This window comes from Pseudophryne corroboree, chromosome 2 (assembly GCF_028390025.1).
Source record: "Pseudophryne corroboree isolate aPseCor3 chromosome 2, aPseCor3.hap2, whole genome shotgun sequence".
In the NCBI taxonomy this organism is placed as follows: Eukaryota; Metazoa; Chordata; class Amphibia; order Anura; family Myobatrachidae; genus Pseudophryne; species Pseudophryne corroboree.
Window position 1 is genome coordinate 224,409,767 of NC_086445.1, and position 15,640 is coordinate 224,425,406.

Sequence of the window (15,640 nt, forward strand, 5' to 3'; positions counted from 1 at the left end):
CTATGAGAAGGGAGGAAAGGAGTGAGAAGCCGGCGAGCAGATATAAGGAACTACGCAGACTGCGAGCACTAGAGGTAACGCTCTGCTAAAAATGTCTCCAGCCCAGCAAGCTATTTCCTGGAAAAGCAATGTCACCACACGTAAAGATTTTCAACAAAATGGCCCCGTCATAGAAGACGCGACGAGCGGTACATTGCGTGCTCTAGTGCCTAATCCCTGTGGCAGGCGCAGGGATTGCGGAGCCGGTGACGTGCCCATCCGGCGTGACGTGAGCACGCAGCCTGCCAGGAGGGGGAGGAGGGGTTTCGACATTTTTTTTTCCTTCCTTCATTTCCTTTTTTTCCTTTTTCTTTTCTTTCTCTTTTTTTCTCCTTTTCTCCATCCGTCCATCTCCTCTCTCTCTCCCCGCCCCTGTGATGCCCGTCAGCCTCCCGCGGGTGTCTCCGGCGGGCTCCCCTCCTCCTCCTCTCTCACCCAGCCGGGGCTGACCGGGCTGGAGGGAGGGTGGCAGAGGCACATCCATGTCACCATCACACGGCTTTCTCCATTAGCCCTCCTCGCACGCTAGCAACCAACCCCGGGGCCCCCTGACCCCGGGCTCCGCACAGCCGGCCAGGAGGTAAGTGACAGCTGACAACAACAAGTGCGCGCTCCGGGGCCGCCATGCACATGCCGCTGCTAGAGGTGCAGATCGCTGCGATCATTATCGCCAGTCAGCAGCATGCCCTGACTGTGCACGATCTGCGGTAGGTACACACGGGTCTAATCAGGTTAAGTCAGACACACAGGCATATATGTAGTACACAGGCATAATTGAAATGGGTGCACTCATTGAAGACCCCTCCATGCCTATTCCCTTGTGTCCGCCACCACTGAAGTATTCCTGTTACCCTTGATGCATGTGCAGTAGAGAAATCATCAGGGTAATTGTTGCCATTTTCCTTTTGGGATATGCTGTGGGGACGATCCAGTTAGGTGCAAGCTAATCTTATGGTGAACTCGTGTTGCAAATTTCATTCACAAATCCAGTTGCGAACTCGCCTTGGCTTTGCAGATATTTGTGTTCGTATAGTATACCGCTCGTCCTTCAGCAGGCAAAAAGTTTGGGAAAATCTTATATTAATGAAAAATGTCGGGAGACAGTGCAGAACCTCTGGTGTACCTCTCCCAATTTATAGTCATGGACTTGGAGGGGTTTAAATAGCGAAACTTGGCCAATAGAGATGTGCCTGTTTTCATGTGAATTTCTCTTAAAAAAACAAAAACCCCAGTAATGGGTTACATGATGTGGGTGTGGTGTTGGTTGGAGAGGGGTTTTGAACTTGCAAATAAGAGGTAAAAGTGTTTGTTCGATATTTCGACAAAATTGTCCAAAAACTGAGAAATTACTGTACAGACTTTTTGTACCCCTAAATGCTGGGAAAACTTGATGAAAGTTTAATGAATTTGATGAAACATACTTGCTTACTATAATTTTTCGACCATTTATAATACAAAAATCATCAACTTGATGCCTATTTAAAAAAAATCTCCAGTTCTCTCTGTATGGTCCCTGACAGTCTTCTATATGCTACTGTAATCTCAGTTGACAATTTTTTGGGGATCCAAGATGTTTTTCCCATTTTTTTAACACTTCACCCCAAGGTTGGTTTTTGTAAAAAAATCGCACAACCTTGCCACAGGTACTGCAAATTGGCATTTATAATTGGATCTCACATTTCTCTGGTGCGTGTATTCACATGATGTGAGTTTTATTAAACCAACTCGTACCTCAATGGATTAACACCCTATATGCCATAATAACTATAATAAAATACCTGCTAAGACAGGATGCTTCAGGTAAACAATGTTAGAAGATCTAGATTTGTCCATTTTGGACAAATGTTACTAGTTTATATTTTATATATTACTGAGACACATGTTAGAAAAGATTATTCAGGTACACCTGTTTGTTACGGGCCTATTTTGTACATAAATCGCCTGGACAGTGACTGACAATCTGCCATTGGAGTGGGATGGAACGTACATGAACATGAGAACATACAAACACCCTGACAGAATGTAATGTAAGGCCTTAGTGCAGCGAGGCAGTAATGTTAAGCATTCTGTCATTGTGCAGCCCAACCACAAGTATTAAATCAGTTACTCTGTTCACTGTATTAGTACAGATTGAGTCTCCCTTATCCAAAATGCTTGGGACCAGAGGTATTTTGGTTATGGGATTATTCCGTATTTTGGAATAATTGCATACCATAGTGAGATATGGTGATGGGACCTAAATCTAAGCACAGAATGCATTTATGTTACATATACACCTTATACACACAGCCTGAAGGTAATTTTAGCCAATATTTTTTATAACTTTGTGCATTAACCAAAGTGTGTGTACATTCACACAATTCATTTATGTTTCATATACACCTTATACACACAGCCTGAAGGTCATTTAATGCAATATTTTTAATAACTTTGTGTATTAAACAAAGTTTATGTACATTGAGCCATCAGAAAACAAAGGTTTCACTATCTCATTCTCACTCAAAAAAGTCCGTATTTCGGAATATTTGGATATGGGATACTCAACCTGTATAAAATGTCAATATACTGTAGTAGTGCGGATTTTTTTTATTGATCATGGTCATATAAAAAACATGTCCTTATACATCTATCCTCCATACGCCAGACAGCGGGAGATGCCTGATGTAAGTGAGCTGACGAATGCCATGCAATTCTGTTAGCGTCTTATGGTGCCCATACACTTGTGCGATGCCCCACGATGCGACATTGCGGGGCATCGCATCGGCAGGCCAGGTGCGATGAAATCGCACCTGAGCTGCCAAAGTGATTACCATGCGATCATGCGGCAGATCGCATGGTAATCACGTGATGGGCACGTCACCGCCGAGAGGGAGCGGACTCCATCCGCTCCCGGCGGGTGCCCATCGCACATCGCAGTGCGATATATAGCATGTGTTTTTAAAAACACATGCGATCGCACTGCGATTCGATAAATATTAAGTGCAGCACATACTATCTTGAGACGTGACATTCGACCGGCATGACCGCGCATCACGTCGAAAGGTACCTAAAATGTGCATACAATCCTTCGATACCTCTCACAGATGCGGTCGAAATCGAAGGTCAGCACCGATTAACTCACAAGTGTATGGGCACCATTAGTGACAACTAGGCATGGGAAATAGTAACCATTGCCTCTTCATTGTAGCCCATCGTATGCAGATTCAGAGACTCAGTCGCATATCAAATTAATGAGCACAGTCTCCTGGTGCATCCTAATTACACTGCGTTGCGAATAAGATGCAGTTTCACCCAAAAAGATGTCCGACACTAGCAGAGTCTCACGGAACATGGCGTGCCAAGTGGGGCTGCTTGACGTGACTGCAGCAAAGATGTATGAGGGCACATTTGTATAGCTAGCTTTGCTCGACCCTTGGTAAACACCACGCTCATTGTGGCTGTATCTAGGCGCATTTGTGCCTGGTTTGCTGCGACCGCGAGCCCTTTTGAGGTGCGCGCACGCATGAATGGGGACGTCAAAAGATGCAGCACGGTGCTGGTAGGCGCGGGCGTCTCTGGTCACGCCAGGAATGCCCATACATGACAGATGTGGCCCTGTTGAGAATGGCTACATCTGTACTTTGAGTTTGCTTTACTTAGTATCACTATAGAGAGAACATGGTTGTCCAGTCGGTTAATAAAAAAGTGCACACACATCCTTAAGGGGGGTACTCACGGAGCGATAATCTAAGCAATCTGACTAGATTGCTTAGATTTTAAGCATGATCGCTCCGTGTGTACCCCCCACAGCGATAGCGATGCGCAGCCCCGCACATCGCTATAGCTGGTGCTAGATTGGCCAATCTAGCAGGTCGCTCATTTCACCCGCTGGGTGAAATGAGCGGCTCCCCTCGCACGCTCAGCACACATCACGCTGTGCTGAGCGGAGGGAGAGATGTGGCTGAGCGGTTCGTTCAGCACACATCTCTCCCACATCTGCCTGTGAATATGGGCCTTTACTGTTCTCTCGCTCTGTGTCAGTGTTTTGTCACATATCACAGGCTGTAAGCCATTCTTACTTTAGTATGAGCACAACTTAATTGATAATAGGCCTGATTCAGATATGTACACAATGCGATATTTGTGTAGGTGAACGATTATCGTCTGACTTTACATGTGTGACTGTTACAGTGCGCATGCACTAAGCTACTTTAGCGATGCTGCTAGCAGTGGCGATTTAGGTGTCTATTCATGGAACTGTGAAAAGTGTGGAGAAGTAGCCAGTGGAGAAGTTGCCTATGGCAACCAAGCAGCTGCTCCGTACAATTGTTTAGTATGCAAATTGTAAATGTTACTTCAATGCTGATCGGTCACCATGGGCAAATCAGCATTGAAGTAACATTTATAATTTGCATACTAGACAATTGTATCGAGCAGCTGATTGGTTGCCATGGGCAACTTCTCCACGGGCTCACTTCTCCACACTTTTCACTGCTTCATGAATAGACACCTTATCCTCCAAGTGACTGATATTCAGTAATCGCTTGGATTAGGTAACGGGGAGTGGCAGCCAAAACTCAGACGTGTCACAACCGTTTTCTGGGCGTGTCTCAGCTGACCTCCCTTTATTCCGGCTGCAGCGCTGATCTCCGGGTGCAGCCCCTCTCTAGTCTCCTAGTGCCGGGATTCAGCTTTAGATCAGCTTTAGATCAGTGTGGCAGCCGGCAAGACAAGAGGGGGTTCATCGAGAGGTCAGCGCTTCAGCTGGTGCGAAGTGAGTTCAGTGGGAGGTCAAGCTCCTCATGCAGAATTCCGGATAAGGAGGAAGTGACCTCCAGAATCCAAAAACAACAGTCATTGGATTAGGTTTTTCTGTGTTGATGAGGTCCTTGTTGACCCAGGGCATCTTTTACTATCTGGTGAGATGTGGCTGGATTTGCCTCTTCCAGTTACAGCTAACCCAGCCCCATTGTCTCCAGATAGCAGAGGAGACGGCGAGGCCCGCAGGGCTCTCTAAGCTGGCGAGGAGGCATAGCCTCATAATCGGATATACAAATACCTCCGGAGAGGAATGTCAAAGGGTTTGTACCTGAGGGGCACTGAAGGGGAATTTGAGGTGGTCTAGTGATCGTTAAAGATGCACGTGAGGAGGTCTGAGGGACATTGAAAAGCATGTGGGGGTTGAGTAGGAAAGATTGAAATATTACATATAATACTGTTACACATTAGTGTCCACAATTTGCCACACAACTGTAGCAATGAATCACATCCAATTGTCCTTCAAAATGAAAATGTGCTCTTTTCTGTGATTAGCACCCTCCCTGACAAAAATCCTACAGTGAACACTGTGCAGTGTATGGCCAAGACCGAGCAGCAGTTACTGCTCTCTCGGGCACGAGAAACCAATCAGCATGCCTGAAAGATGCGATAATTGATTCTGTGGACTGACGGGTGCTACTCGCCATCCGACAGTGTTTGGCAGTGTTAGCTAATTGGTCTGTCTGTCTTTCTGGTGGTAAGTTTGATCTCAAGGTGTATGGCCAGCATTAACAGTGCTGTCTAGAAATGAGGGAAGATTCAGTAAAGTGTGAGGTACCGTTTCTGCACATTGCAGCATATTATGGAGGATAAACCTTCCTAGCTCTGCTTGTACCACTATGTGGTGTGAGCAAAACGAGCACAGTTTTCCTGCTCAATTACATGTGTGTTATTAGTGTACAAGGTTCTGATGGATGGCTGGAAAATCTGATTTTTAATGAACCAATGGGATATGCTTATTAAGGGGGAGAATTCTATTGTTGCGCCAGTAGTACGCAACTGTCATATGTGCCCACATTTCTCCTTGCGGCCTCCTGAGGTTTCGAGCAGAAATATGTGAAAAGTCTGTCGTTTGGATGCTCTAACCAGGACTTTAGATTTAGCCGCTCTACAAACTGCTTTTGGGTGACAGTTAATTCAAAATGATTGAATTCCCCCGTAGTGAACATTGGGAGGCCCGACACCAACTCCTCAATAATAGTTTGAGGAGGGGGTGTTTTGCATGCTTTTATGTACAGTATGACTAGAGCGCTATGTGATGATTTTGGAATGTTCATAACACTCCCCCTTGAATATGCATGTAAATGTTATAACAGTTGTAGCTTGCCCCAAAGTCCTTTGAAACATGTATTTTGTCATTGTTAAAACCTTACGTTTTCTCTAGGTACCGTTTGTCTAATAACTTTTAGAACAATTATATTAATATTTACCTTTTCTATGCAAAAATAACTTTGAATCTGTCTTTAATTGTATTTAGTACCAATTTTTATATAGTTATATAGGTATATGCAATAGCGGGCGAAATCGCGGCAATTATCGCCGTTTTTTCAATTCGACCAAATTCGCCAGGTGAATTCCGGAAGGTGGCTTCCGGAATTCACCATATGCAATGAAAAACGGATTCGCCAGAGTCGCGGGCGAAAATCGGCCGATTTTGCGGATTTTACCGCGATTTTAAAAAACGGGAAAAAACGGGGAAAAACCCGAAAAAAAAATGGCGTGGGGTCCCTTCTCCAAAGCATAACCAGCCTCGGGCTCATTGAGCTGGTCCTGGTTCTAAAAATGCGGGGAAAAAATTGACAGGGGATCCCCCGTATTTTTAAAACCAGCACCGGGCTCTGCGCCTGATGCTGGTGCCAAAAATACGGGGGACAAAACGAGTAGGGGTCCCCCGTATTTTTAACACCAGCATCGGGCTCCACTAGCTGGACAGATAATGCCACAGCCGGGGGTCACTTTTATACAGTGCCCTGCGGCCGTGGCATCAAATATCCAACTAGTCACCCCTGGCCGGGGAACCCTGGGGGAATGGGGACCCCTTCAATCAAGGGGTCCCCCCCCCAGCCACCCAAGGGCCAGGGGTGAAGCCCGAGGCTGTCCCCCCCCCATCCAATGGGCTGCGGATGGGGGGGCTGATAGCCTTTGTGTTCAAAAAAAAAGATATTGTTTTTTCCATTAGTACTACAAGTCCCAGCAAGCCTCCCCTGCAAGCTGGTACTTGGAGAACCACAAGTACCAGCATGCGGGAGAAAAACGGGCCCGCTGGTACCTGTAGTTCTAATGGAAAAAAAATACCCAAATAAAAACAGGACACAGACACCGTCGACAGTAAAACTTTATTACACACTGCCGACACACACATACTTACCTATGTTCACACGCCGACATCGGTCCTCTTCTCCATGTAGAATCCCGGGGTACCTGAAAATAAAAGATCAATTATACTCACCTCAACAGGCTCCAGAGATAAATCCACGGACTTGGCAAAAAAAGAAAACGAACAACCGGACCTGCGGACCGAAAGGGGTCCCATGCTGACACGTGGGACCCCTCTCCCCGAATGCCGGGACATCACGTGACTCCTGTCACTGATGTCCCTTCAGCCAATCAGGAAGCGCTACTGCCGTGGCGCTCATCTGATTGGCTGGACGCCGTCTGTACTCTGACAGCGCCTCGCACAGCTCCCTCCATTACTTTCAATGGTGGGAACTTAGCGGCTAGCGGTGGGGTCACCCGCCGGTCACCGCTGACCGGCGGGTGACCTCACCGCTAGCCGCTAAGTTCCCACCATTGAATATAATGGAGGGAGCTGTGCGATGCGCTGTCACAGCGATCAGCCAATCAGGTTAGCGCAACGAAGTTGCGCTTCCTGATTGGCTTAGAGACCTGTCAGTGACAACTGTCACTGACAGATCTTAATCGTGGATAGGTGTCCCATGTGTCAGCATGGGACACCTTTCAGTCCGTTTTTGGTGCGGGTAAATGCGCTTTCTTTTTTTGCCAAGTCCGTGGATTTATCTCTGGAGCCTGTTGAGGTGAGTATAATTGATCTTTTATTTTCAGGTACCCCGGGATTCTACATGGAGAAGAGGACCGATGTCGGCGTGTGAACATAGGTAAGTATGTGTGTGTCGGCAGTGTGTAATAAAGTTTTACTGTCGACGGTGTCTGTGTCCTGTTTTTATTTGGGTATTTTTTTTCCATTAGAACTACAGGTACCAGCGGGCCCGTTTTTCTCCCGCATGCTGGTACTTGTGGTTCTCCAAGTACCAGCTTGCAGGGGAGGCTTGCTGGGACTTGTAGTACTAATGGAAAAAACAATATCTTTTTTTTTGAACACAAAGGCTATCAGCCCCCCCATCCGCAGCCCATTGGATGGGGGGGGACAGCCTCGGGCTTCACCCCTGGCCCTTGGGTGGCTGGGGGGGGGGGACCCCTTGATTGAAGGGTTCCCCGGCCAGGGGTGACTAGTTGGATATTTGATGCCACGGCCGCAGGGCACTGTATAAAAGTGACCCCCGGCTGTGGCATTATCTGTCCAGCTAGTGGAGCCCGATGCTGGTGTTAAAAATACGGGGGACCCCTACTCGTTTTGTCCCCCGTATTTTTGGCACCAGCATCAGGCGCAGAGCCCGGTGCTGGTTTTAAAAATACGGGGGATCCCCTGTCAATTTTTTCCCCGCATTTTTAGAACCAGGACCAGCTCAATGAGCCCGAGGCTGGTTATGCTTTGGAGGGGGGACCCCACGCCATTTTTTCCCCGGATTTTACCGTTCCAGCAATAAAAAAAATAAAAAAATAAAAATATTATTTTAAAAAATATATAAATAATATTTGTGCCTCCCCCAAAAAAAAAAAAAAAACCTAATCCCTTCTAATATAAATAGATCTGCTATTCCTAAAAAAAAAAACACAAAAAAAAACATGTTTAAAAATTTTTTATTTGTTTTCACCCTCCAAAGTGTGGCGGAGTGAAAATCGCGAATTTGCTGTCTAAAAGCACTGCAGGCGAATTTCCAAACTTGAATTGAATATGCTGGAGGCGAATTGCAGCATCTGTACCATTGCAGAAAAGGCGAATTCGGAAAAAGGCGAATTGAGAAAAGGCGAATTTTGACGGGCCGTTTTTTTGCGAAAAATGACTGCACTGCATAGGCGAATTGATTTTTGGAGGCGAAAACGGCCCGGAATTCGCCTATTTTGCCAATTCGCCCGCTATTGCATATACCCCATAGTATGCCAAATATAAATGTTCAGTGAATTACAGGTTGAGTATCCCTTATCCAAAATGCTTGGGACCAGAGGTATTTTGGATATCGGATTTTTCCGTATTTTGGAATAATTGCATACCATAATAGATATCATGGTGATGGGACCTAAATCTAAGCACAGAATGCATTTATGTTACATATATACCTTATACACACAGCCTGAAGGTAATTTTAGCCAATATTTTTTATAACTTTGTGCATTAACCAAAGTGTGTCTACATTCACACAATTCATTTATGTTTCATATACACCTTATATACACAGCCTGAAGGTCATTTAATACAATATTTTTAATAACTTTGTGTATTAAACAAAGTTTGTGTACATCGAGCCATCAAAAAACAAAGGTTTCACTTTCTCACTCAAAAAAGTCCGTATTTCGGAATATATGGATATGGGATACTCAACCTGTATAAGATCTGGAGACTCTGCAAGAATTCTCTGTATATTCTTGACTTCACTGATTGAATTAAATTGTATTGTTTATGATATTTTTCGTCAACCTCTTGCTCACAGCACACGCCGCCCTGAGTCCATGTACTGTATATCTACATATTGACTTGTTTTCATTAATATTGCTATGCAGGACTATTCTCTGTGCTCCTTGAATTATGTGACTTGTTCTAATCTCATAATTCCTAATTTGAAATTGATTATCCCTGCAAATTGTAATCTAATCTACCTAGTGATGGTCCTGTGTTGTATACTTTACTGAGTACAGCTATGTCAATATCTTTACTCATTGGGCTCGATTCAGTTCTCCTGATGCTATTGATTACAGCGCAATGGTAAGTCTGGGAATGCCCATTCTCCCTGACTAAACAGGGTGTTTTGTCAGGAGAACCGGCATTCTCCAACTAAAGTGCCTGGCGCAATGCTGTTTCCGCCGCGCTAAGGGCAGAAATCGGCATTGTGCTGGCACTATTGTCGGATTTCTGCTCTCAAACCTCCGGGGGTGTGAGAAGAAATCCCATCGTCTGGTGTTACAGCGCGTGGTAATGAATAGCCCTGGGAGATAATTCCAGGTGCTATTTAAATCTCTCAGAACTGAATTGAGCCGAATGATTTATCACATGAAATGCATATTTTTTTTGCCCATTTTGACTGTCTTATAAACAAAAATACATTTATTTGTTTATAAACAAAAATAAATATACTTGATTTAAAAAACAACAAAAAAACAAAAGGAGCATGCTGAAAGCTTTCTGAAAAGGGCAATGTTCAATGATAAATCAGACATGATCAGACTGTGCATAACTAGACATGTTATGATGGGTCTACTACGCTTGCCTGGCTGTCGGGATCCTGACGCCCAGCATACTGGCGCCGGGATCCTGACCGCCGGAATGCCGGCAGCGGGGCGAGCGCAAAAGAGACCTTTGCGGGCTCGCTGCGCTCGCCATGCTGCGAGCACGGTCCTATTCAGGGGTGTCGTGGACACCCCAAGAGGGAAAATTGTTGTTGGATTCCGGCGCCCCGTATGCTGAGCGCCGGGATCCCGACAGCCACCCGTTATGATAAAGCTGTACTTCAATTTCACCTTTTTACATGTCTGCTTAAAACTCTCCATCTTCTGTGCAGCTGTGAGTGTTACTAGGGATATGAACAGCAGATCGTACACATGCTCTGTGACAATTTCAAGCATCCAGATTTTTTTTTTTTTCTACATTGGCTCTTGATGATCAGATAAGTTCGGTGTTGCATTGACTTCTGCCCAAATTGACATCTAATTTAAAAAAGTTGTCGGCAGTCACGGTTTGGGTGTTACGAATGTTATATTGCATTTAGGCTTTTGCTTATCACAGGTTCGTACCCCTTTTCCTCTAGAAGTATCTGGTCTGACCTGGGATTTGGAATACGGTCCCAAGCCAGGTCAGATTAGAGACGTACCCCTCTTCCACAACGGCGCCGACCCAGGAATCTCCCGGGTCGGCGCCGTTTACACAGCGCACGGGTGCAGTGTTTTCTGGCCGGCGCTTGGAGATGACGTCATCTCCAAGTGCCGGGAAAACCGTCAGATCGGAACCCTCGGACCATGGCCTCGGTCCCGTTAGGCCACGCCCCCAACACTGTCACACTGGGGGCAAGCCCAGCACTCTGGAAGCTGCTGGGCCGCCCCCAGCCTCCAGCACACAGTTTCCCGGCCAGTGCTGCTGTCTGCATAGAAGGACAGACAGCTGTGCTGACAGCATGTCCCCCCAACCTCCCAACTGCCCGCGGGAGACTGCGGTCAGGGAGGTATGGGCTCTAGGCATGCTGTAAACGTGTCTCAGGTCAGATGACCCGGGTAACCCGTTTACACTACACCCTTACCCAGGTCATTCCCGGGTCCAACCCAGGTAGCTACCCGGGTTGAATTCCCGGGTCACTTGAACCTGGTTTTTTCAGAGGGAGACATTTCCACTACCAAAAAACCTGGTTCAGTGCGTGCCCCCGTGCAAAAACGCAGTTTTTTTTTAGCTAGTGCAAAAGGGGTATCAGTCTGTCTTGAATTCTCACATTCATGATATGTATGAATTCTTCTTTGTAACTGATTTAGAAGATGAGGCTTTCTATTTACATTTCTCTAGAAGATAAGTAATGCCCCTTTCACATCGCACAAATAACCCGATATCGACACGGCATATTGCCGTGTCGAAACGGGTCAGTGTGCGATGTGAAAGCTCCTTTGCTGAATTAGCGGGTCGCCTGACCCGGTAATTCAACCCGGTAAAAAAGAAGGGTTATTACCGGGTTGAATACCGGGTCAGGTGCAGTGTGAATGGGAGCCGTTCCGATGCGATACGGCTTACATTCACAGCATAGGGAGAGGCGGCGCAGGAGATGAGCTCATTTCCCAGCGCCGCCTCCACCCCTGCTGCTGCTGCGCCCCCCCGCTGCTATGGCAACCGACCCGGTATATTGCTGGGTCGGAAAGCCAGCAAAGGAGCGCAAATGCCGGATCCCACACGGTAAGGACACGTTTCTCTTACCGGGTGGGATCCGGCATTTGCGATCTGAAAGCAGCATTAGGGTCCCAAGTCCTCCTAGGAAGATTTTTAGAAGGATATAGGGGATATGTATCAAGACTTCTAAGGAGTGGAGAAGCTGCCCATAGAAACAAATTAACTTCTACCGTTCATTTTATAGTATACTGTATGTACTTGATAAATGCTAAGTATAAACTGGTTGCGATTTGCAACTTCACTGTTTAGGAGGTTTGATACATTGGGGTCGATTCAATTCGGCAATTTAAGAATAGCGCCGGGAATTAGCTCCCGACGCTATTCAATTCAGCTGCTAGTTACCCGCAATTGTCGTGAATTCTTCTCTCATCCCCGGGGTGTGAGAGAAGAAAACCGACAAAAGTGCGGCCGGCGCGAGGCTGATTCTGTCGGGAATCAGCATTGCCGCGGGTAGTTAAGTCGGAGAATGCCCGTTCTCCCGACAAAACTACCTGTTAAGTCGGCGAGAACGGGCTTTCGCTGAATTGAATAGCGTCGGGAACTAATTCCCGGCGCTATTCTTAATTTGCCAAATTGAATCGACCCCATTGTCCTTATTATCACACACAGACTTATTTTTCTATTCCTCTCTCTAGTAAGTTGTATACCCTTTTTGAACATATATACGTTATGGTATGAACTTACCGTTGATAACGATATTTCTCCTAAATCCATAGGATAATATTGGGATATGATGAAGCGACAGCCGATTTGCACCAATCGGTCAAAGCTTTTCGGCCTCCGAGCATGCAACGGGCCCGTCCATATATCTCCACCTCCTGGCTCAGGCAAATCAGTTGTATTCCCAAAGCTCAAGGCAGGAGCATCATAGATAGCTCTAATCAGACGAGAAGAACACACTTGCACACCCTTCCGTACAAGAAGGAAGAGTTTAGTGAGTAAAAAGGTCCTCAAATCAGGTGCGTCAGGGTGGGATCCCTGTGGACTTAGGAGAAATATCGTTATCAACAGTAAGTTCTTACTATAACGTATATTTCTCCGGAAGGGTCCACAGGTTATCCACAGGATAACATTGGGATTTCCAAAAGCAGTTTAGTGGTGGCGATGCTCCTGATTGGACAGGAGAATCCTTCGCTCAAATTCAGCGTCGTGAGAGGCAAAGTATCAATGGCATAATGTCTAATGAATGTGTTAATGGAAGACCACGTGGCTGCCTTACATATCTGTTTTGCTGAAGCACCATGTTGTGCTGCCCATGATGGACCTACCTTACGAGTAGATTTAGTAGAGACATTAGCCAGAATAGGGAGATTGTCTTGAGAATATGCTTCTAAAATCGTCATCCGAAGCCACCTTGCAAGTGTCTGCTTATCAGCAGGCCATCCTCTCTTGTGAAATCCGTAGAGAACGAAGAGAGAATCTGTCTTTCTGATGGCACTGGTACGATCCACGAAGATCCTTAAGGCACGGACCACGTCCAACGATGCATCTCCTGCAGAAAGGCTCGGTTCCTGGAAAGCCGGGACTACAATTTCTTCATTAAGGTGAAATTTAGACACTACCTTGGGAAGATACCCTGATTTAGTTCTTGGAACCGCTCTATCTGGATAAAAGATAAGAAATGGAGGACGCCATAACAATGCCTCTAAATTTGACACTCTTCTAGCTGACGCCATGGCCAGAAGAAAGAGAACTTTAGCTGTCAACCATTTAAGATCCACTTTATTAAGTGGGTCAAATGGGGCAACTTGAAGGGCCTTTAGGACTAAATTTAAGTCCCAAGGCACTGTAGGAGGAACAAAAGAAGGTTGAATGCACAGCATTCCCTGGAAAAAAGTACTCACATCCTGTAAGTTGTCAATTGTCTTTTGGAACCATACAATCAATGCTGACGCTTGCACCCTCAAGGAAGCCATATTCAAACCTTTATCCATTCCTGCCTGAAGGAATACTAAGACCCTGGAAACTCTGAAAGACTTAGGGTCCATTTTCCGTTCACTGCACCAATGAACATAGGTTTGCCATATTCGGTAATAAATGCGAGCTGAGGAAGGTTTCCTTGCTCTGAGCATTTTTGAATGACCTTTTGTGAGAATCCTCTTGACTTCAGGATAGCGGTTTCAGGATCCACACTGTCAAAGACAGTCGATCCAGAGGTTTGTGATAACAAGGTCCCTGCATCAGTAGATCTGGATGTTGAGGGAGCAGGAGTGGAGCATCCATCGACATTCTCTGCAGATCTGTGTACCAATGTCTTCTGGGCCAAGCCGGAGCAATTAGTATCACGGCACCATTTCCTTGCTTTATCTTTCTCACCACCCTGGGTAATAGGGTGATTGGAGGAAACACATAGGCCAGATGAAAGTCCCATCTTACCGACAGGGCATCCACAAAGATCACTCTGGGATCCTTTGTTCTTGACCCATATGCAAGAACTTTGTTGTTCTGACGGGACGCCATGAGATGTATCTCTGGCAACCCCCACTTGTATACTAGAGTCTGGAAGACCTCCGGGTGTAGAGCCCATTCGCTTGACTGAATGGCGTGTCGACTGAGAAAATCCGCTTCCCAGTTTAGGACTCCTGGAACGAATACTGCGGACAAAGCTGGATGATGTTCTGCCAACTTTAGTGGGTGACTTACCTCCTTCATCGCTTTTCGGCTGCGAGTTCCTCCCTGATGATTGAGGTACGCTACTGCAGTCGCATTGTCCGAGCGGATCTGAACTGGTTTTCCCCGAAGAATATCCTTTGCCTGAATCCGTGCCATGTATATGGCCCGAAGTTCCAATATATTGGTAGACAACCTTCTTCCTTGTTCCATTTCCCTTAGAAACACAACCTTCCTGACACTGCTCCCCAGCCCTGGAGACTGGCATCCGTTGCCAGAATTTCCCAATCTGATATCCACAAAGATCTCCCCTTGTCCAGATGGGATGTCTGTAGCCACCAAGCTAATGACCTTCTTACTCCTATCGTAAGCACCATAGTCTGTTTTTATCATCTGATGCAGCCCATTCCATTTGGCAAGAATCAGATGCTGCAGAGGCCTCAAGTGGAATTGTGCATACTCCACCATGTCGAATGTTGACACCATCAAACCCATCACACGCATTGCTGCGTGAATGGATACCTTTTGACTATGTAACAAGTCCTGAATCCTTGACTGAACCTTGGATATCTTATTCAGAGGTAACAATACTCTCTGAAGACTTGAATCCAGTACAGCCCCCAAGTGAGTCATCCGCTGTGACGGAGCCAGAGATGATTTTTCCCAATTTATGAGACCCGTGTTTCTGCAGACCAGCTATTGTCTGTTGCAGATGACATAGGAGCAATTCCTGTGACTGTGCCAGGATTAAAAGATCATTGAGGTATGGAAAAATTCTTATCCCCTGCTGTCGGAGATGAGATGCCATTATCACCATAATCGTGGTAAATACTCTGGGGCTGTGGCTAACCCAAAAGGTAGGGCCTGGAACTGAAAATGTTGTTGGAGGATAGCGAACCTGAGATAGCACTGATGGGAAGTGCTATAGAAACATGTAGGTAAGCATCCTGTATATCCAGGGATACCATATAATCCCCT

At 46.1% G+C, this 15,640-nt stretch overlaps 1 protein-coding gene across 4 annotated transcripts in view; it reads left to right on the forward strand.

Annotated features, from left to right (window-relative positions):
- Positions 1-258: 258 nt before the first annotated feature.
- Positions 259-15,640, forward strand: part of R3HDM2 (R3H domain containing 2) — a 271,661-nt gene continuing 256,279 nt past the window's right edge. For all 4 annotated transcript variants that reach the window (XR_010210174.1, XM_063952418.1, XM_063952421.1 and 1 more), the window contains exon 1: positions 259-619. The gene's annotated coding sequence lies outside the window, so the exon portion shown is untranslated. The remainder of the gene's footprint in view (positions 620-15,640) is intronic.